The sequence below is a fragment of the Tamandua tetradactyla genome, chromosome 8 (assembly GCF_023851605.1).
Source record: "Tamandua tetradactyla isolate mTamTet1 chromosome 8, mTamTet1.pri, whole genome shotgun sequence".
Lineage (NCBI taxonomy): Eukaryota > Metazoa > Chordata > Mammalia > Pilosa > Myrmecophagidae > Tamandua > Tamandua tetradactyla.
In genome coordinates, this window is record NC_135334.1 from 29,344,910 (window position 1) to 29,368,737 (window position 23,828).

Here is a 23,828-nt window from a genome sequence, read left to right on the forward strand (position 1 = left end):
ACTATTTGTTCTAGTTTGCTAGCTGCCAGAATGCAACACACTAGAGATGGACTGGCTTTTAATAAAAGGGAATTTATTTTGTTAGTTCTTCAGAGGATAGGCAGCTAACTTTCACCTGAGGTTCTTTCTTACATGGGAAGGCACAGGGAGATCTCTGCTGACCTTTTCTCCAGGCCTCTGGATTCCAACAACTTTCCCCGGCATGATTCCTTTCTGCATCTCCAAGGGCCTGGGCTGAACTGCGAGTGCTGAGATGAGGTATGCTGAGCTGCTTGGGCTGTGCTACATTGCGCTCTCTCATTTAAGCACCAGCCAATTAAGTCAAACGTCATTCATTGCAGCAGGCACGCCTCCTAGCTGACTGCAGATGTCATCAGCAACAGATGAGGTTCACGTACCATTGGCTCATGTCCACAGCAACAGAACTAGGTACCTTCACCTGGCCAAGTTGACAACTGAATCTAACTACCACACCATTCAATGTTATTAAACACATTCACGATGTTGCAGTGCCCTCACCACCATCAATTACTAGAATTTTCCCTTTACCACAAACAGAAACCCTACCCTCATTTTCCCTTAACTCCCCCCTTTCCTGCTCCACATCCCTAATAACTTATACTCTACTTTCTGTCTCTATGAGTTTACATATCCTTTGATATTTTCTTTGTAGTTACCATGGGGCTTAAATTTAACATCCTAAATCTATAACCTGTTATAAGCTGTTAAATTTGCATTGATAGCAACTTAACTTCAATTAGTATACCCAAACTTTGTTCCTATGCCCCTCTGTCCCCCCACCTTTATGTAGTCTTGTCATAAATTACATATTTACACATTGTGAGTCCAAAAACATTGATTTATCATTATATTTTATGCATTTGCCTTTCAGATCCTTTAGGAAGTAAAAGGTGGAATTATAAAAATAAAAAATACAATAGTACTGTTATTTATATTTATTCATGTCATTATCTTTACCAGAGATATGTTATTTCTTCATATGAATTTAGTCAATTGTCTTTTGACCTTTCCTTTCAACCCAAAGAACTCCCTTTAGCATTTCTTATAGAGCCATTTTAGTGGCAATGAAGTCCCTCAGCTTCCATTTGTCTGGGAATATCTTAATCCCACCCTCCTTTTTGAGAAAGCCAGTTTACTGGATATAGAATTCTTGGTTAGTAATTTACTGCTTCAGCTCTTTAAATATATCTCCCTACTGCCTTCTTGCCTCCGTGGTGTCTGATGAGAAATTGGCACTTTATTTTATTAAGGGTTACTTATACGTGACAAGTTGCTTCTTGAGGCTTTCAGGATTTCTCTTTATCTTTGGCATTCAGTGGTCTGATTACAACCTGGTGTGGTGTGGGTCTATTTGGGTTTATTTTGTTTGGAGTTCATTGAGCATCTCGGATGTATACATTCGTGTCTCATTAAATTTGGGAAGTTTTCAGCTGTTATTTCTTTGAATTTTCTCTCTACTCCTCTCTTTCTTTCTTCTCCTTTTGAGATTCCCAGAATGTGTATATTGGTTCTCTTGATGGTGTCCCACAGGTTCCTCAGGCTTTGTTCACTTTTCTTCATTCTTTCTTTTTTCTGCTCCTCAGATTGGATGATTTAAGTAGACTTATCTTCAAGTTCACTGACTCTTTTTGCCAGCTGAAATCTGCTGTTGAGCCCCACTAGGAAATTTTAAATTTCTGTTAGTGTGGTCTTCAGTTCTGTTTGTTTCCTTTTCATAATTTCCATCTCTCTTTTGATTCTCTTTTTCTTCACATATCATTTTCCTGATTTCCTATAGTTCTTTGTCCATGATTTCCTTTAGGTCTTTGAGCATATTTAGGATAATTTTTTAAAAGCCTTTGTCTGGAATGTCTCCATTGATGGTTTCTAATGATTTAATCTTCCCCTTTGCCTGTGCCATCACTTCCTGTTTCTTTGTATGTTTTATAATCTTTTGGTGAAACCTGGAAATTTTGATATTTTAATATGTTATTGCTGGAACTTAGATATTAAAGTTTCTATTCCTTAAGCTTTAGGAATGCCAGAAGTTAACAAAAAAAAAAAAAAGAAAACTTCTTTCCTAGTCTTTGCAGATGAACCTGTGCTTCAGAGTTTATTCATACAGAGTTTAGAAAATGGCTACAGAACAAAGTGTAGGGGTCTCCCTGGTCCTTTTCACACATGCATCTTGTCTTGCGCCTTAGGAGTTCCCCTATTTACATGAATATCGATGTCCCCTATTCCTTAGGAAAGAGTTTTCTCTGTCCTGGGTGCTGCATTTTGTGTCCCATAGCCAGCATGACTTGACTGTTCTCCCATAACATTCTGTAGGAAATGTCTCAGAACTGCCATTTACATGTAAGGCATGTTTTGGTATAGCGAGACTTCAGGCCTCCACCAGACAGATTAGGACAGACATATATGTCCCGGTGCTTGTATAAGGGTTGCTCTGTTCCTGCTGGAATGGGGTGACGAGGGACTAGCGATCTGTACTGGAAGTGTGGGGGCTCTTTGAAGTGCAGGTGAGGTAAAAGGGAAGGGCCAGCCTGGGTGCCAGGAAATCCTGTTTTTAAGTAATGTTTTTGTGAATTCAGCACTTGCCCTGTTACTGCAATCCTTTAACTGTTTTCTGGAGCCCTAAGGAAGATATTTCTGCCATTTCTTGCTGGTTGCTCAAAGCTTCTGTAGTGGACAGAACGCTTACGTATCTAACTCTACCATTTGGGGTGACTCTCAGAACTCCACCTCTTGAAAAGAAGAATGTCAAAGAATTTGTGACCACCTTTTATCCTCCACAGGAGCTGACAAAAAGGAAGAAAATACATGTAATCTCTAAAATTTACAAGGGATTACTGGCATTAGTAGCTGGAACATAGAAGGCGTTCCTTTCCATCCCCTTGCTGCAGGGTGGGAATGAAAGTTCATTCCCCTTGCTGGACTCTGCTGACACTAGCAAAAGTGAGGAGGTAGGGATTATAGCAGAGGGCTTACTGGTGCCACCTTGTTGCTGCTGAGTAGGAGCGAAAGTTCAGCTCTCCATTCAACCCTGATGACACCACCCTAGTGGAGGAATTGGAGTGCTGACTAGGTCCTAGGTCCTCTTCATTCTGTCTCATTACTGCAATGGAGGAGTGCAGACTGGAGAGGTAGAAATTCAGCTTTCTACTACCCTGTTGACACCATCCCTGTGAAAGGACCAATTCACATTGCCTCTTTGCTATTACATGGGCGTGGATGTTCAGTGCCCTATTTGGAATCACTGAACCTAAGAGGGGAGAATGGAGGGCAAGCTGAGTCAGGAGGAGACTCAGGTTTCCACTGTATGCTGCTGACATCACGGGCTGGGGAGAGGCAGTTTTCCCACTGCTTGTTTGGCTACAGTAGGGTTGGTGTTATAAAGGTTTTCTGTTCTGCTAGACCACTCTTTTCTCAGTTCTTTTGCTTGAAGGAGCAGAATTTTTTTCTTGTCTTTACCTGTTGGTTTCCAGTTTCAGACTTCTCTAGTGTCTCACCTGGGATATTTCTGAGACAAACTCACTGCCATGCCATTCTTCACTTTCCTTTTCCCTAGCCCTTCTGTTTTTCCATCCTTTAGAGTCTGCTTACGTTTGTTTGTTGTCTTATGCAGGGTCTTATAGTTTGAAAAGGGAGGGATGGGCTACTCTATGTTAACTGGACCAGTTTACTCATTTGAATCAGGAACCTAACAAGGTCTACATGTGACTTTAGGTTGATAAGTCTGTTAAAGTTCTCTTAATCAAGAACAGCTTCTTTTTTATATCTTTTTTTTTCTACCATTGACTTATTACAGAATCTGAGTCGTGTGTTTTTGTTTAATCTCTCACACTTGGGATATGTCTTTTTGCTTCTTTCTGGTTTCACTTAAAATCTTTTACTCTACCTCAATAAATAGAAGTTATGTATCTATTAAAAAAAAAAGGAGCTCCTGCATATCAACAAGAAAAGGACAGCTACTCCAATAGGAAATAATCAGCAAAGCCTATGCATAGGAAATCTGTGGAAGTGGAAACCAAAAAACCAACATGCATATCAAGAAATGCTAAAAATTATTAGTAGTTTGTGAAATGCAAAATAAAAATAACAATAAGCTATCATTTTATATCAGTGTTTCTCAATATTGGCATTTGAGCCAGATAATTCTTCTGTTATGTGAGGCTGTTGTGCATGGTAGAATGTTTAGCAGCATTCCTGGCCTCTATTCACTATATGGCTGCAGACATTCCAATTGCAAATAAAATATCCCTAGACATTGTTAACTGTCCTCTAGACAATTGCCCCTGGTTGAGAATCACAACTTTAACTCTATCAGTCTGGCAAAAATTAGGGAATTGGTTAATGCTAAGAGTAAATGGAGTTAGGGCAAATAGGAAGCCTCAGGTATTGCTGGAGGACCGTGAGCAGCACAACCACTCTGGAGAGTAATAATCAAATTAAATATACACATACCGCCTGACCCAGACACAAAGCTCATGGTAAATTTACACAGGTTCATATAGTGACACATATGGGGATCTTCTTCGCATCTTTGTTTCTGGCAGTGGGGATTCAGAAGCAAATTAAACTATGGTGGATACATGGGTGTCATGGTCAGGTTCATGTGTCAACTTGGCCAGGTGGTGGTACCTGTTTGTCTGGTTGGGCAAGTGCTGGCCTGTCTGTTGCAATGAGGACATTTCATAGAATTAGATCATGATTATGTCAGCTGCATCCACAGCTGATTCCATTTGTAATCAGCCAAGGGGAGGGTCTTCTGAAATGAGTGAAGCTCAATCTAGTCACTGGAAGACTTTTAAGGAGGATTCAGAAGAGAAAGTCTTTCTTTCTGCTTTGGCTGGTGAGCCTCTCCTGTGGTGTTCATCCAGACCCTCCATCAGAATCGTCGGCTTCACAGCCGGCCCTGCGGATTTTGGACTCTGCATTCCCACGGTCACGTGAGTCACTTTTATATATTTTATATTTGCGAGTGTTCCCTGTTGATTCTCTTTCTCTAGAGAAGCCTAACTAATACATCTTGGTACCAGAGTGGTTCTTAAGAAACAGAATCTTAAAAATGGGTTTTTATGAATGGTTTTCTACTCTGACTGGGCTCAGAGACACTAAGGACTCTGATTCTCATAATTAGAATGACATTCCCAATCCATGGAGTGAGTTGGCAAAAGAGATAGTCAAAATATCACCATTCTATACTAATGCTTCCCTTGTATGAAGCCAGGCTCTGGGGCATAATGTTTTTGATACCTTTACAGAGTTTTGTGGAAATAAGAGGTATAGAGATGTTAGTTGGTTGTTGTTAGATACACTGACTATATTAAGGAGTGAAAGGGATGGGCTTAAGGCTTCAAATGAGAAGCTTAAGGGCCATCTGACAGATGTAGAAGCTTCTATGAGTATCCTGAAGGAAAACCTTATTTCCTGTAGTCATAGACTTGAGATCTCTGAAAATCAGACTCAGAATCTTATTGTTACAGTAGCAACTTTACAACGTAAACTGAAACCTCAATGTTGCCTGGTGTCTGCCGCTAAAGTGAGGCATTGATTAGAAAGGAGAGGGACCCTGAAAAATGGGATGGTGACATATGGATTGATAATGATGTCGGGGGTGAAGTTGAAACTCTAGGTCATGCTGAGTCTTCTATAGATAATCCTGTAATAGTCTACCCTGAGGACAGAGTGGCCCCACCTCCAGCCTGCCTTGAGGAATTGGCCACCCAAACTCCTCCTAAAGGGATTAGCCCTAGAGTGATTAATCCTGTTTCACCAGATGGAACTGCAAATGAAGGCCCTGAAGCAAATGGCTTGGAGATATTTCTAATTCTTTTCATGACCTACCCCTATCCGGCCCCTCATTTCTTCTAGACCTATAACTAGACTAAAGTCCCAACAGGCCCCTAAAGGTGAGGTACGAAATATCACACATGAGAATGTACATTATACTCCAAAAGAACTGTGTGAGTTCTCCAATTCATATAGACAGAAATCAGGGGAATATGTGTGACAATGGGTTTAAGGGTGTGGAATAATGGTGGGAGGAATATAAGCCTGGAGCAGGCTGAATTTAGTGATATAGGCCCACTAAGCAGAGATTCTGCATTCAGTGTTACAGCTCGAGTGGTTAGAAAAGGTATTAACAGTTTGTTTGGATGGTTGGTTGAAACATGAATCAAAAGGTGGCCAACATTACCTGAGGTTGAAATGCCAAAACTGCCCTGGTATAATGTAGATGAGGGGATCCAGAGGCTTAGAGAGATTGGAATGTTAGAGTGGATTTATCATGCAAAGCCTGCTCTTACAACCCAGGAATGTCCAGAGGATGCACCTTTTACCAGAACAGTGAGAAATAAATTTGTGAGAGAGGCACCATCATCCCTGAAGAGTTCTGTAGTTGCACTTCTCTGTAGATCAGATATTACTGTAGGAACTGCTGTCACTGAGCTGGAATCCTTAAGCACAATGGAGATGATGGGATCCCAAGTTGGAAGAAGCCAGGTGGCAGCACTTAGTCGCCAAAGACAGGGTAGACGTGGCTATTATAATAGACAGCAAACTCAAAGCAGGAGTCAAAATTATATGACTCGCAGAGATTTGTGGCATTGGCAATAAATCATGGGGTACCTAGAAATACAATAGAAGGGCAGTCTACTAAATTCTTGTTCGAGCTGTATAAGCAAAAGAGTTCTTGGTCAAGGGAAAAGAGTCTAGCCTGAATTACAAAAACACAGAGTCACGGCCCCTTAATCAATTTCCAGACTTGAGACAGTTTACAGACCCAGGGCCCCTTGAATGAGGGGGAGGCCAGATCCCTCTGGGGAAGAACCCTGTTACACTGCCACAAATTTATATTGTTAATCTTCCGCCAAGCCTTCCCCAAGGAGACTGACGGCCTTTTACCAGGGTAACTGTGCATTGGGGAAAAGGAAATGATCAGATATTTGGGGGATTATTAGACACTGGTTCAGAAGTGACATTAATTCCAGGGAACCCCAAACATCACTCTTGTCCTCCTGTCAGAGTTGGGGCTTATGAAGGCCAGGTGATCAATGGAGTTTTAGCTGAGGTCTGTCTCACAGTGGGTCCAGTGGGCCCCAGACCCATTCTGTAGTTATTTCCCCAGTTCCAGAATGTATAATTGGTATAGACATACTGAGCAACAAGCAGAATCCCCACATTGGGTCTCTAACTCATGCACTGAGGGCAATTATGGTGGGAAAGGCCAAGTGGAAGCCACTAGAACTGCCCTTACCTAGCAAAATAGTAAATCAGAAGCAATACTGGATTACTAGAGGGATTGCAGAGATTACTGCCACTCTTAAGGACTTGAAGGATGCAGGGGTGGTGATTCCCACCACATGTTCATTCAACTCTCCTATTTGGCGTGTGCAGAAAACAGATGGGTCATGGAGGATGACAGTGGATTATTGTAAGCTCAACCAGGTGGTAACTCCAATTGCAGCTGCTGTTCCAGATGTGGTATCATTGCTTGAGCAAATCAATACATCCCCTGGTACCTGGTATGCAGCTATTGATGTGGCAAATGTTTTTTCTCAATAGCTATTAGTAAGGACCAGAAACAGTTTGCTTTCAGCTGGCAAGGTCAGCAATATACTTTCACTGTCCTATCTCAGGGGTATATAAACTCTCCAGCCCTAGGTCATAATCTTGTCTGCAGGGACCTTAATCATTTCTTCCTCTCACAAGACATCACACTGGTCCATTATATTGATGATGTCATGTTGATTGGACTTAGTGAGCAAGAAGTAGCTACTGCTCTAGACTTACTGGTAAGGGATTTGTGTGTCAGAGGATGGGAGGTAAATCCAACAAAGATACAGGTAACTTCCACCTCAGTGAAATTTCTAGGTGTCCAGTGGTGTGGGGCATGTCGAGGTATCCCTTCTAAGGTGAAGGAGAAGTTGCTGCATCTGGCCCCTCCTATGACCAAAAAAGAGGTACAAAGTCTAGTTGGTCTCTTTGGATTTTTGCGACAACATATTCCTCATTTGGTATGCTACTCTGGCCCATTTATTGAGTGAGCAGAAAAGCTGCTAATTTTGAGTGGGGACCTAAACAAGAGGAGGCTCTGTGGCAGGTCCAGGCTGCTGTACAAGCTGCTCTGCCACTTGGGCTGAATGATCGAGCAGATCCAATGGTACTGGAAGTGTCAGTGGCAAATAGAGATGCTGTCTGGAGCCTTTGGCAGGCCCCTATAGGAGAATCACAACCCAGACCTTTCTGCAATTTTGGAGCAAAGCCTTACCATCTGCTGCAGATAACTACTCTCTTTATGAAAAACAGCTTTTGGCCTGCTACTGGGCCTTAGTAGAAACTGAATGCTTAACCATGGGCCACAAAGTTACTATGAGACCCGAGTTGCCTATCATCAGCTGGGTGTTGTCTGACCCACAAGCCATAGGGTTGGGTGTGCGCAGCAGCACTCTATTGTAAAATGGAAATGGTGTATACGAGATAGGGCCAGCGCAGGTCCTGAAGGCACAAGGAAATTACATGAAGAAGTGGCCCAAATGTCTATGGTCTCCACTCCTAATACATTACCTTCTCTTTCCCAGACCAGAGCTATGGCCTCTTAGAGAGTTCCTTACAGTGAATTGACTGAGGAAGAGAAAATTCGGGCCTGGTTTACAGTGGTTCAGCATGATACACATGTACCACCAAAGAGTGGACAGCTGTAGCACTACAACCCCTTTCTGGGTTGTCCTTGAAAAACAGTGGTGAGAGGAAATCCTCCGAGTGGGCAGAATTTCAAGCAGTGCACCAGGTTGTTCATTTTACTCGGAAGGAAAACTGGCCAGAGGTGCATTTGTGTACTGACTCATGGGCTGTTACTAATGGTTTGGCTGGATGGTCAGGTACTTGGAAAGACCATGATTGGGAAATTGGTGACAAAGAGGTCTGGGGAACAAGTATATGGATAGACCTTTCTGAGTGGGCTAAAAACATGAACATACTTGTGTCCCATGTGAATGCGCACCAGACGGTGACTTCAGCAGAGGAAGGTTTTAATAATCAAGTGGATAAGATGACCCATTCTGTGGATACCAGTCAGCCTCTTTCCCCAGCAACTCCTGCCATTGCCAAATGGACTCATGAACAAAGTGGTCATGGTGGTAGGGATGGAGGTTATGCATGGGCTCAGCAATATGGACTCCCACTCACCAAGGCTGACTTGGCTACAGCCCCTGCTGAGTGCCCAATCTGCCAGCAGCAGAGACCTACACTCAGCCCCCGATACGGCACCATTCCCTGAGGTGAACAGCTTGCTCCATGGTGGCAGGTTGATTACATTGGACCACTCCCTTCATGGAAGGGACAGCGATTTGTTCTAACTGGAATAGACACATACTCTGGATATGGGCTTGCTTTCCCTGCATGCAATGCTTCTGCCAAAACTACCATCCGTGGGCTTACAGAATGCCTTATCTATCATCGTGGTATTCCACATAGCATTGCTTCTGATCAAGGAACACACTTCACAGCAAATGAAGTGCGGGAATGGGCACACGCTCATGGAATTCTCTGGTCTTACCATGTTCCCCATTGTCCAGAAGCAGCTGGGTTGATAGAATGGTGTAATGGCCATTTGAAAACTCAATTACGGTGCCAACTAGGTGGCAATACCTTGAAAGGCTGGGGTAATGTTCTCTAGGAAACTGTATATGCTCTGAATCAGTGTCCGCTGTATGGTGCTGTTTCTCCCAGAGCCAGGATCCATGGGTCCAGAAACCAAGGGGTGGAAATGGGTGTGGTACCACTCACTATTACCTCTACTGATCCACTAGGAACATTTTTTGCTTCCTGTCTCTGTGACCCTGAGCTCTGCTGGTGTACAGGTTTTAGTTCCAAAAGAGGGAGTGCTCCTTCCAGGAGAAACAACAATGATTCCATTGAACTGAAGTGCCATCAGTTACTTTGGGCTACTCATGCCACTGGATCAACAAGCCAAGAAGGAGATTACATTATTGTCTGGGGTGATTGACCCTGACTATCAGGGGGAAGTAGGACTGCATCTATATAATGGGGGTGAAGAAGAGTTTTCTTGGAATATAGGAGATCCCCTAGGGCAATCTTTTGGTACTTCCATGCCCTGTGATTAAAATCAATGGAAAACTGCAACAACCCAATCCAGTCAGGACTACCAATGGCTCTGAAACTTCAGGAATGAAGGTTTGGGTCACTCCACCAGGCAAAGAACCACGGCCAATTGAACTGCTTGCTGAGGGTAAAGGGAACATGGAATGGGTAGTGGAAGAAGGTACTGATAAATATGAACTTCGACCACATGACCAGTTACAGAAATGAGGACTGTAATGTTGTTTTGTTCCTGTTATACTATTTAAGTTGTAAGATATCAAGTTTAAGAATGAATATTACTCAAGGATTTGCACCCTATTCTGGAAAAATTTAATGTGTTTCCAGTTATATGCAGGACAGTTGAGTATTGTTCGGTGAAAGAAAAAATGTGTGTTTTGTTTTTTATTTAGAAATTAGGTATGGTTTAAGGTGGTATGTATAGCTGCCAAGTTGACAAGGGGTGGACTGTCATGGTTAGGTTCATGTGTCAACTTGGCCAAATGGTGGTACCTATTTGTCTGTTTGGGCAAGTGCTGGCCTGTCTGTTGCAATGAGGACATTTCATAGAATTAAATCATGATCATGTCAGATACATCCACAGCTGATTACATTTGTAATCAGCCAAAAGGGAGTGTCTTCTGCAATGAGTAATACTTAATCTGATCACTGGAAGCCTTTTAAGGAGGATTCAGAAGAGACAGGCTCTTCCTGTTTCGGCTGGTGAGTCTCTCCTGTGGAGTTCATCCAGGCCCTCCGTTGGAATTGTCGGCTTCACAGCAGCCATGCAGATTTTGGGCTCTGTGTTCCTGTGGTCACGTGAGACACTTTTATAAATTTTATATTTGCAAGTGTTCCTGCTGAGTCTGTTTCTCTAGAGAACCCTAACTAGTAAAGGTAATATTGTGCTATCCATTTCTGAATTTTTACAGTCAATCCTGTTGCACAATCTGTATCCCTTCAGTTCCAATTACCTAATACCTACCCTATTTCTATGTCCTGATGGCCTCTGTTCTCAACTGAAATTCTCCAGTTCATTCATTAATATTAGTTCATATCAGTGAGACCATACAGTATTTGTCCTTTGTTTCTGGCTAATCTCATTCAGCATAATGCCCTCAAGGCCCATCCATGTTGTTACATGCTTCATGACTTTATTCTGTCTTACAGCTATGTAATATTGCATTGTATGTATATTCCACAACTTGTTTAGCCACTTGTCTGTTGATGGACATTTGGGCTGTTTCCGTTTCTTGGCAATTGTAAATAATGCTGCTATGAATATTGGCGTGCAAATGTCTGTTCGTGTTCTTACCCTCATGTCCTCTAAATAGCTAGCTAGCAATGGTGTTGCTGAATCATATGGCAGTTAGCTTCCTGAGGAACCACCAACCCCCTTTCACAGCGGTTATACCATTTGACATTCCCACCAACAATGGATAATTGTGCCTTTTTCTCCACATCCTCTCCAGCACTATCAGTTTTCTGTTTTATTGATAATGCCCATTCTGGTGTGTGCAACATGATATCTCATTGTGGTTTTGATTTGCATTTCCCTAAAGGTCAGGGAAGTTGAGCATCTTTTCTTGTGCCTTTTAGCCATTTGTATTTCCTCTCGTGAGAAGTGTCTGCTCATGTCTTTTGCCCATTTTGTAATTGGGTTGTTTGTCTTTTGATTGTTGAGTTGGACGGTCTCTTTATATGTTCTGAATACTAGAACCTTATTTGATATGTCACTTCCAAATATTGTCTCCCATTGTGTAGACTTTCCATTTTCTTGACAAAGTTCTTTGATGTACAAAAGTGTTTAATTTTTTTGCCTTTTTTAATTAAAAAAAATTTAACAACAAATGAACAAAAACACTCTTAACATATGATCATTCTGTTCTACATATATAATCAATAATTCACAGTATCATCACATAGTTGGATATTCATCATCATGATCATTTCTTAGAACATTTGCATCAATTCCTAAAAAGAAATAAAAAGACAACAGAAAAAGAAATAAAACGAAAACAGAAAAAAAAATTATACATATCATACACCTTACCCCTCCCTTCATTGATCACTAGCACTTCAACCTAAATTTATTTATTTATTTTTATTAATTAAAAAAGATTAACTAACAAAACATTTAGAAATCATTCCATTCTACATACACAATCAGTAATTCTTAACATCATCACATAGTTGCATATTCATCATTTCTTAGTACATTTGCATCGATTTATATAAAGAAATAAAAAGACAACAGAAAAAGAAATAAAACAATAATAGAGAGGAAAAAAAACACTATACCTCACATGCAGCTTCATTCAATGTTTTAACATAATTACATTACAATTAGGTAGTATTGTGCTGTCCATTTCTGAGTTTTTGTATCCAGTCCTGTATGTTGCGCAGTCTGTATCCCTTCAGCTCCAATTACCCATTATCTTACCCTATTTCTATCTCCTGATGTTCTCTGTTACCAATGACATATTCCAAGTTTATTCACTAATGTCGGTTCATATCAGTGGGACCATACAGTATTTGTCCTTTAGTTTTTGGTTAGTCTCACTCAGCATAATGTTCTCTAGGTCCATCCATGTTATTACATGCTTCATAAATTTATTCTGTCTTAGAGCTGCATAATATTCCATTGTATGTATATACCACAGTTTGTTTAACCACTTGTCTGTTGATGGACATTTTGGCTGTTTCCATCTCTTTGCAATTGTAAATAATGCTGCTATAAACATTGTCAACCTAAATTTATTTATTTATTTATTTTTTAAGATATAGAATTTTAATATAGAGAAAAAAATAAAAATAATAATAATAGTAAAAAAAAGAAAAGAAAAGGAAAAAGAAAAAAGACAAACAAACAAACAGACAGACAAAAAAAAAAACCTATAGCTCAGATGCAGCTTCATTCAGTGTTTTAACATGATTACTTTACAATTAGGTATTATTGTGCTGTCCATTTTTGAGTTTTTGTATCTAGTCCTGTTGCACAGTCTGTATCCCTTCAGCTCCAATTACCCATTATCTTACCCTATTTCTAACTCCTGCTGGACTCTGTTATCAATGACATATTCCAAGTTTATTCTCGAATGTTGGTTCATATCAGTGGGACCATACAGTATTTGTCCTTTAGTTTTTGGCTAGACTCACTCAGCATAATGTTCTCTAGGTCCATCCATGTTATTACAGGCTTCATAAGTTTATTCTGTCTTAAAGCTGCATAATATTCCATCGTATGTATATACCACAGTTTGTTTAGCCACTCGTCTGTTGATGGACATTTTGGCTGTTTCCATCTCTTTGTAATTGTAAATAATGCTGCTATAAACATTGGTGTGCAAATGTCCGTTTGTGTCTTTGCCCTTAAGTCCTTTGAGTAGATACCTAGCAATGGTATTGCTGGGTCATATGGCAATTCTATATTCAGCTTTTTGAGGAACCGCCAAACTGCCTTCCACAGTGGTTGCACCATTTGACATTCCCACCAACAGTGGATAAGTGGGCCTCTTTCTCCACATCCTCTCCAGCACTTGTCATTTTCTGTTTTGTTGATAATGGCCATTCTGGTGGGTGTGAGATGATATCTCATTGTGGTTTTGATTTGGATTTCTCTAATAGCCAGGGACATTGAGCATCTCTTCATGTGCCTTTTGGCCATTTGTATTTCCTCTTCTGAGAGGTGTCTGTTCAAGTCTTTTTCCCATTTTGTAATTGGGTTGGTTGTCTTTTTGTTGTTGAGTTGAACAATCTCTTTATAAATTCTGGATACTAGACCTTTATCTGATATGTCGTTTCCAAATATTGTCTCCCATTGTGTAGGCTGTCTTTCTACTTTCTTGATGAAGTTCTTTGATGCACAAAAGTGTTTAATTTTGAGGAGCTCCCATTTATTTATTTCCTTCTTCAGTGCTCTTGCTTTAGGTTTAAGGTCCATAAAACTGCCTCCAATTGTAAGTTTCATAAGATATCTCCCTACATTTTCCTCTAACTGTTTTATGGTCTTAGACCTAATGTTTAGATCTTTGATCCATTTTGAGTTAACTTTTGTATAGGGTGTGAGATACGGGTCTTCTTTCATTCTTTTGCATATGGATATCCAGTTCTCTAGGTACCATTTATTGAAGAGACTGTTCTGTCCCAGGTGAGTTGGCTTGACGGCCTTCTCAAAGATCAACTGTCCATAGTTGAGAGGGTCTATATCTGAGCACTCTATTCGATTCCATTGGTCGATATATCTATCTTTATGCCAATACCATGCTGTTTTGACCACTGTGGCTTCATAATATGCCTTAAAGTCAGGCAGCGCGAGACCTCCAGCTTCGTTTTTTTTCCTCAGGATGTTTTTAGCAATTCGGGGCACTCTGCCTTTCCAGATAAATTTGCTTATTGGTTTTTCTATTTCTGAAAAATAAGTTGTTGGGATTTTGATTGGTATTGCATTGAATCTGTAAATCAATTTAGGTAGGATTGACATCTTAACTATATTTAGTCTTCCAATCCATGAACACGGTATGCCCTTCCATCTATTTAGGTCTTCTGTGATTTCTTTTAGCAGTTTTTTGTAGTTTTCTTTATATAGGTTTTTTGTCTCTTTAGTTAAATTTATTCCTAGGTATTTTATTCTTTTAGTTGCAATTGTAAATGGGATTCGTTTCTTGATTTCCCCCGCCACTTGTTCATTGCTAGTGTATAGAAATGCTACAGATTTTTGAATGTTGATCTTGTAACCTGCTACTTTGCTGTACTCATTTATTAGCTCTAGTAGTTTTGTTGTGGATTTTTCCGGGTTTTCGACGTATAGTATCATATCGTCTGCAAACAGTGATAGTTTTACTTCTTCCTTTCCAATTTTGATGCCTTGTATTTCTTTTTCTTGTCTAATTGCTCTGGCTAGAACCTCCAACACAATGTTGAATAATAGTGGTGATAGTGGACATCCTTGTCTTGTTCCTGATCTTAGGGGGAAAGTTTTCAATTTTTCCCATTGAGGATGATATTAGCTGTGGGTTTTTCATATATTCCCTCTATCATTTTAAGTAAGTTCCCTTGTATTCCTATCCTTTGAAGTGTTTTCAACAGGAAAGGATGTTGAATCTTGTCAAATGCCTTCTCTGCATCAATTGAGATGATCATGTGATTTTTCTGCTTTGATTTGTTGATATGGTGTATTACATTAATTGATTTTCTTATGTTGAACCATCCTTGCATACCTGGGATGAATCCTACTTGGTCATGATGTATAATTCTTTTAATGTGTTGTTGGATACGATTTGCTAGAATTTTATTGAGGATTTTTGCATCTATATTCATTAGAGAGATTGGTCTGTAGTTTTCTTTTTTTGTAATATCTTTGCCTGGTTTTGGTATGAGGGTGATGTTGGCTTCATAGAATGAATTAGGTAGTTTTCCCTCCACTTCGATTTTTTTGAAGAGTTTGTGGAGAGTTGGTGCTAATTCTTTCTGGAATGTTTGGTAGAATTCACATGTGAAGCCGTCTGGTCCTGGACTTTTCTTTTTAGGAAGCTTTTGAATGACTGATTCAATTTCTTTACTTGTGATTGGTTTGCTGAGGTCATCTATTTCTTCTTGAGTCAAAGTTGGTTGTTCATGTCTTTCCAGGAACCCGTCCATTTCATCTAAATTGTTGTATTTATTAGTGTAAAGGTGTTCATAGTATCCTGTTATTACCTCCTTTATTTCTGTGAAGTCAGTAGTTATGTCTCCTCTTCCATTTCTGATCTTATTTATTTGCATCCTCTCTCTTCTTCTTTTTGTCAATCTTGCTAAGGGCCCATCAATCTTATTGATTTTCTCATAGAACCAACTTCTGGTCTTATTGATTTTCTCTATTGTTTTCAATTTCATTTATTTCTGCTCTAATCTTTGTTATTTCTTTCCTTTTGCTTGCTTTGGGATTAGTTTGCTGTTCTTTCTCCAGTTCTTCCAAGTGGACAGTTAATGCCTGCATTTTTGCCTTTTCTTCTTTTCTGATATAGGCATTTAGGGCAATAAATTTCCCTCTTAGCACTGCCTTTGCTGCATCCCATAAGTTTTGATATATTGTGTTTTCGTTTTCATTCGCCTCGAGGTATTTACTAATTTCTCTTGCAATTTCTTCTTTGACCCACTCGTTGTTTAAGAGTGTGTTGTTGAGCCTCCACATATTTGTGAATTTTCTGGCACTCCGCCTATTATTGATTTCCAACTTCATTCCTTTATGATCTGAGAAAGTGTTGTGTATGATTTCAATCTTTTTAAATTTGTTAAGACTTGCTTTGTGGCCCAGCATATGGTCTATCTTTGAGAATGATCCATGAGCACTTGAGAAAAAGGTGTATCCTGCTGTTGTGGGATGTAATGTCCTATAAATGTCTGTTAAGTCTAGCTCATTTATAGTAATATTCAGATTCTCTATTTCTTTATTGATCCTCTGTCTAGATGTTCTGTCCATTGATGAGAGTGGTGAATTGAAGTCTCCAACTATTATGGTAGATGTGTCTATTTCCCTTTTCAGTGTTTGCAGTGCATTCCTCACGTATTTAGGGGCATTCCAGTTCGGTGCATAAATATTTATGATTGTTATGTCTTCTTGTTTAATTGTTCCTTTTATTAGTAGATAGTGTCCTTCTTTGTCTCTTTTAACTGTTTTACATTTGAAGTCTAATTTGTTGGATATTAGTATAGCTACTCCTGCTCTTTTCTGGTTGTTAATTGCATGAAATATCTTTTCCCAACCTTTCACTTTCAACCTATGTTTATCTTTGGGTCTAAGATGTGTTTCCTGTAGACAGCATATAGAAGGATCCTGTTTTTTTAATCCATCCTGCCAGTCTATGTCTTTTGATTGGGGAATTCAGTCCATTAACATTTAGTGTTATTACTGTTTGGATAATATTTTCCTCTACCATTTTGCCTTTTGTATTATGTACATCATATCTCATTTTCCTTCTTTCTACACTCTTCTCCATACCTCTCTCTTCTGTCTTTTCATATCTGACTGTAGTGCTCCCTTTAGTATTTCTTGCAGAGCTGGTCTCTTGGTCACAAATTCTCTCAGTGACTTTTTGTCTGAGAATGTTTTAATTTCTCCCTCATTTTTGAAGGACAATTTTGCTGGATATAGAAGTCTTGGTTGGCAGTTTTTCTCTTTTAGTAATTTAAATATATCATCCCACTGTCTTCTAACTTCCATGGTTTCTGCTGAGAAATCTACACATAGTCTTATTGGGTTTCCCTTGCATGTGATGGATTGTTTTTCTCTTGCTGCTTTCAAGATCCTCTCTTTCTCTTTGACCTCTGACATTCTAACTAGTAAGTATCTTGGAGAACGCCTATTTGCGTGTATTCTCTTTGGGGTGCGCTGCACTTCTTGGATCTGTAGTTTTAGGTCTTTCATAAGAGTTGGGAAATTTTCAGTGATAATTTCTTCCATTAGTTTTTCTCCTCCTTTTCCCTTCTCTTCTCCTTCTGGGACACCCACAACACGTATATTTGTGCAGTTCATATTGTCCTTCAGTTCCCTGATCCCCTGTTAAAATTTTTCCATTCTTTTCCCGATAGTTTCTGTTTCTTTTTGGAATTCAGATGTTCCATCCTCCAAATCACTAATTCTATCTTCTGTCTCTTTAAATCTGTCATTGTATGTATCCATTGTTTTTTCCATCTTTTCTACTTTGTCCTTCACTTCCATAAGTTCTGTGATTTGTTTTTTCAGTTTTTCTATTTCTTCTTTTTGTTCAGCCCATATCTTCTTCATGTCCTCCCTCAATTTATTGATTTCGTTTTTGAAGAGGTTTTCCATTTCTGTTTGTATATTCAGCATTAGTTGTCTCAGCTCCTGTATCTCATTTGAACTATTGGTTTGTTCCTTTGACTGGGCCATATTTTCAATTATTTGAGCGTGATCCGTTATCTTCTGCTGGCGTCTGGGCATTTAATCAGATTTCCCTGGGTTTTGGACCCAACAGGTTAAAAGTTTTTCCTGTGAAATCCCTGGGTTCTGTTTTTCTTATCCTTCCCAGTAGGTGGCGCTCATGGCACTCGTTTGTCTGCGGGTCCCAGCAGTAAAAGGTGCTGTGGGTCCTTTAACCTTGGAAAACTCTCGCCGTGGGGGAGGCTCGCCAGATGAAGCGGCTTGGAGGAGTGCCAATCCAAATCTCCCAGCCGGCCCGGGGATCCGAATGCGGGGAGGGTCGCCGGCCGCCGCAGCCTGTGAGAGCGCCCGTCCAAACCTCCTAGCCGTACCGGGGCGCCAAGCCTGGCGGGAGGGCGCCAGCCGCCGCGGCCCAGGGCAGTCCACCGTTCCCAGCCGGACCGGGAAGCCACGTGTTTTGAAGGGACCCCGGTCACCGTTCTCCGTGGCCTGGGGATCTCCGATCCAATTCTCCCAGCTGGTCCGGGGGCCCACACGTGTTGGGGGGCACCAGCTGCCGCGGCTTGAGGGGACCGCCTCTCCAATTCTCCCAGCCAGCCCGGGAAGGAGGGAGGGAGGGACTCCGGCCGCCTGCCGCCCCGGCCCAGGGAAGCCCGCACCCCTCAGCAATCTCACCGGAGCGGGTTCTCCCAGCCAGTCAGCCATTCCAGAATGGGGTACGCTGTCTTTTTGATCTCTGTCGTGGCTCCGGGAGCTGTTCTATATCGTTTCTGTTCCCCTAGTAGCTGTTCTGGAGGAGGAACTAAGACCCGCGCGTCTTACTAAGCCGCCATCTTCTCCAGAAATCCCTAAATTTATTTTAACATTTGTTCCCCCTATTATTTATTTTTATTCCATATGTTGTACTCGTCTGTTGACGAGTAGATATCACTTTGTTATTCAAAATGTAATGGAGAGGTTGGAGGGAACTGCCTGAAAATGTAGAGAAGTTTTCCTGTAGCCATGTTTCTTGATGATGATTGAATAATGATATAGCTTTCACAAAGTGACTGTGTGATTATGAAAACCTTGTGTCTGATGCTTTTATCTACCTTGTCAACAGACGAGTAGAACATATGGAATAAAAAGAAATAATAGGGGGAACAAATGTTAAAATAAATTTAGATTGAAATGCTAGTGTTCAATAAAAGGGAGGGGTGAGGGGATGGTATGTATAATTTTTTTTTCTGTTTTCGTTTTACTCTTCTGTTGTCTTTTTATTTCTTTTTCTGAATTGATGCAAATGTTCTAAGAAATGATCATGAGGATGAATATGCAATAATGTGATAATATTGTGAATTACTGATTATATATTTAGAACAGAATGATCATATATTAAGAATGTTTGTGTTTCTTTCTTGTAACTTTTTTTGAAAATTTAAAAATTAATTTAAAAAATTTAAAAATATATGGGAACAAATGTTTAAAAAGTGTTTAATTTTGAGGAGTTCCCATTGATCTATTTCTTCCTTCAATGCTCGTGCTTTGGGTGTTTCCCTACAGTTTCATCTAAAAGTTTTATGGTCTTACAAAATAAAGTGTCAATGGCTGAGAGATTCCAAACAGAGCCGAGAGGTTATCCTGGAGGTTATTTTTACACATAATATAGGTATCACGTTTTTAGTTATGGTGTAATTGAGATGCTGGAGGGAACTGCCTGAAAATGTAGAGCTGTGTTCCAGTAACCATGTTTCTTGAAGATTATTGTATAATGATATAGCTTTCGCAATGTGACTGTGCTCATTAAAACCTTGTGTCTAATGCTCCTTTTATTTATCTTATCGACAGATGAGTAAAACATATGGATTAAAAATAAATAAATAATAGGGGGAACAAATGTTAAAATAAATTTAGTAGATTGAAATGCTAGTGATCAATGAAAGGGAGGGGTGTGAGGTATGGTATGTATGAATTTTCTTTTTATTTCTTTTTCTGCATTGATGCAAATGTTCTAAGAAATTATCATAATGATGAATATACAACTATGTGATGATATTGTGAGTTACTGATTATATATGTACAATGGAATGATCATATGGTAAGATGTTTGCGTTTGTATGTTGGTATGTTTAATAAAAAAAATTCCAAAAAAAGTTTTATGGTCTTACATCTAATACTTAGGTCTTTGATCCATTTTGAATTATTTTTTGTATAGGGTGTGAGATATGGATCATGTTTCATTCTTTTGCATGTGGATATCCAGTTCTCCAAGCATCATTTATTGAAAAGATTGTTCTGTCCCAGGTGAGTTCACTTGACTGCCTTATCAAAGATCAATTGTCCATAGATGAGAGGTTCTATGTTCAGATATAGATTTTCTATTTTTATACCAGAACCATGCTATTTTGACCACCTTAACTTTGTAATACGCTTTAAAGTTAGGTCATGTGAGACCTCCAACTTCATTTTTATTTCTCAGGATTTTTTTAGCTATTCGGGCCCCCTGCCCTTCCAGATAAATTTGGTTAATGGTTTTTCTATTTCTGCAAAGTAAGTTTTTGGGATTTTAATTGGTATTGCATTGAATCTCTAAATCAATTTAGGTAGAATTGACATCTGAATTATATTTAATCTTCCAACCCATGAACACGGTATGCCCTTCCATTTATTTAGGTCTTTTGTGACTTTTTGGCAATTGCTTGTAGTTTTCTTTGTTTAGGTCTTTTGTATCCTCAGTTAAATTTATTCCTAAATATTTTATTCTTTTGATAGCAATTGTAAATGGAATTTTTTTCTTGAGAGAAAAAGGGTTTTAAACAACAATCCGGATTTCAACAAATCTCTTCAGATAGTAGATCTGTCCCAATGCCATGGCAACTAGACCAAAACCTTCAAAGAAGGACAAAGAGCCACTCTGCTGTTTGTGCTATCTTTGATCGCTCTGTGTATTCTCCTCTGAACTTCCGTGTACCCCCTTTTTATGCTTTACAGTTGCTATTGCCGCTGCTAGCTCTGCTCCTTAGTCATTTCTTCTAGCTTGTTCTAGTGAGCTTTTGTTTCCATGTCTTGTTCTTTTGGAGTCCCCTCAATATCAATGGTGAACATCACTATCATTGGAGTCATGGTGGACATCCTTTCGGTGTCCTATTGTAATACAAACTTACATGTTCCATCCATGTGAGCAGCACGTGTGTATTTGCTACTGGACTCTGTTTCCCTTATAAATTCCTTTATTATCAGGCCCTGTAATCTCCATGCTGATGTCCAGGAAGCCACTCTCAGCCACCTTGAAGATGAGGCCCATCTTGGTGCCTGAGGTGACCTGCTCTAAGAAACACTCCACCGCATGTGCCTTGACGCTAACAAAGCAGCCCACAGCTTGTGGCCAGAAGCCCGACCGTGAGCACCAGCAGCCCTGCTAGTGTCAGGTGGGGCTGGGGCTGAAGCCAAGACCAGAAATGTGGCGTCCAGAGCTGCCAGTGCCTCCTCTTTCGTTCCTGTTAATCAAGAATAGCCTTTCTGCATTTCTTTTTTTTTTTTTTCCAAGACACTGAATTTTTTTCTGGATTTGTGTTTCCTTATGATTAGATTAAGATTAAACATTCTGGGCAAACAGTACTACTATGATTAAATAAGGAGTATATAACATCAGGGTGAGAAGTCCCAACAAATGATGCCACAATAGACGAGTAAAACATATGGATTAAAAATAAATAAATAATAGGGGGATTAAATGTTAAATGTTAAAATAAATTTAGTAGATTGAAACGCTAGTGATCAATGAAAGGGAGGGGTAAAGGATATGGTACGTATGAATTTTTTTGTTTTCTTTTTATTTCTTTTTCTGAATTGATATAAACGTTCTAAGAAATGATCATGATGAGGAATATACAACTATGTGATGATGTGAGTTATTGAGTATAAATCAAGAATGGAGTGATCATATGGTAAGAATGTTGATGTTTGTATGTTGTTATATTTAATAAATAAATAAATAAAAATGTTGTCAGAAATCATAATTAATTGTGAGGAGTTGATATCTTTCTTTTTTTTTTCTTTTGGTAGGTTTCCTTTTATGAACAGGAATGTGTTGGTTTCAAAGAATGTATGTCCCCTAGAAGAGCCATGTTTTAATCTAAATCTCATTTCATAAAGGCAGAATAATCCCTATTCAATACTGTATGTTTGAAACTGTAATCAGATCATCTCCCTGGAGATGTGATTAAATCAATAGTGGTTTTTAAGCTGGATTAGGTGACGACATGTCTCCATCCATTTGGGTGGGTCTTGATAAATTTCTGGAGTCCTATATAAAGAGGAAACATTTTGGAGAATGAAGGAGATTCAGAGAGAGCAGAGAATGCTGTAGCACCACGTAGCAGAGAGTCCACGAGCCAGTGACCTTTGGAGATGAAGAAGGAAAATGCCTTCCAGGGAGCTTCATGAAATGGGAAGCCAGGAGAGAAAGCTAGCTGATGACGCCATGTTTGCCATGTGCCCTTCCAGCTGAGGCAGAAGCCCTGACTGTGTTTGCCATGTGCCTTCTCACTTGAGAGAGAAACTCTGAACTTCATCAGCCTTCTCGAACCAAGGTATCTTTCCCTGGATACCTTTGATTGGACATTTCTATAGACTTGTTTTAATTGATTATTTTCTCGGCCTTAGAAATGTAAACTAGCAACTTATTAAATTCCCCTTTTTAAAAGCCATTCTGTTTCTGGTATATTGCATTCTGGCAGCTAGCAAACTAGAACAAGGAGTAACATTAAGATACCCCAACCACCAACTGTATTCAGCACTGGAGTTTCAAGCCAGGGAAGAAAATTAAATGAAAGGTTGATTGAAAAGGTAGAAACAAAACTTTCCTTACTATCAGATGATATCAGTATTTATGGAGCAGATATAAAGTATTTACAGATAAATTATTACAGTTAATAATAGAGTTTAATGATTAAATTTACCGGATAGTCAACATTCCAAATAGTTTTTATGTACTAGCAACACCAGAATTTAAAAATTTTAAAAGGTACCATTTCAGTAACATCAAAAACTAACCAATATTGAGGAATAAATAAAAGAAAGTACATGTTGGTGTAAAATCTCTGCAGATCACTATAAAACATTACTGAGAAAAATTAAGGAAGAGCTAAAGAAGTGAAGACATATACCATGATTATGTATTTGGAGCCTCAATAATGTAAAAAAAATCAATATTCCTAAAATTGACATAGAAATTCAGTGCAGTTTTAATTAATATCCTAGCAGTTTCTTTTCATGGAAATTGACAGGCTGATATAAAATTTAAATGGAATGCAAAGAGTCAAAAATACTTAAGATACTTGAAGTAAAACAAGGTGAAAGGACTTGAGCTATTAGATATTAAGACATTACAAAATTGTTATAATTGTGATAGTGAGGTATTGGTACAAGGTATACAACTAGACCAATGGAATCTAATAGAAAGCCCTGAAGGAGACCTACACATTCACAGTTGATTTACAATAAAAATAACCTTGAAGAGCAATAGAGAAAGTATAGTCTGCTCAATAACTGATACTGGGACAATTAGATAGCCATATGGGAAACGATGAAACTTGGTGTCTACCTCACTTCACATACAACACAAATTCCAGATCTATTATGAAACATAAAAGAATGAAGGTTTAGAAGGTATACCCATATACTCATACATTATATTGTCTTCTTAAACAGAATACAAAATATGGTAATATTCATTAGTTTAACCATATTTTAAGACACATGCCTCTCTGTGTTCACCAAACCTATTTATAAACGTTTCCCAATCCCCTACCTTTCAAAGTTCCCCACTTCGAAAGACCAATTTAAGTCAACTGAAATCGTA

At 39.3% G+C, this 23,828-nt stretch overlaps 1 pseudogene; it reads right to left on the bottom strand.

Annotated features, from left to right (window-relative positions):
- Positions 1 to 20,777: 20,777 nt before the first annotated feature.
- On the bottom strand, positions 20,778 to 23,052 carry LOC143645050 (transmembrane emp24 domain-containing protein 2 pseudogene; annotated as a pseudogene).
- Positions 23,053 to 23,828: the final 776 nt, after the last annotated feature.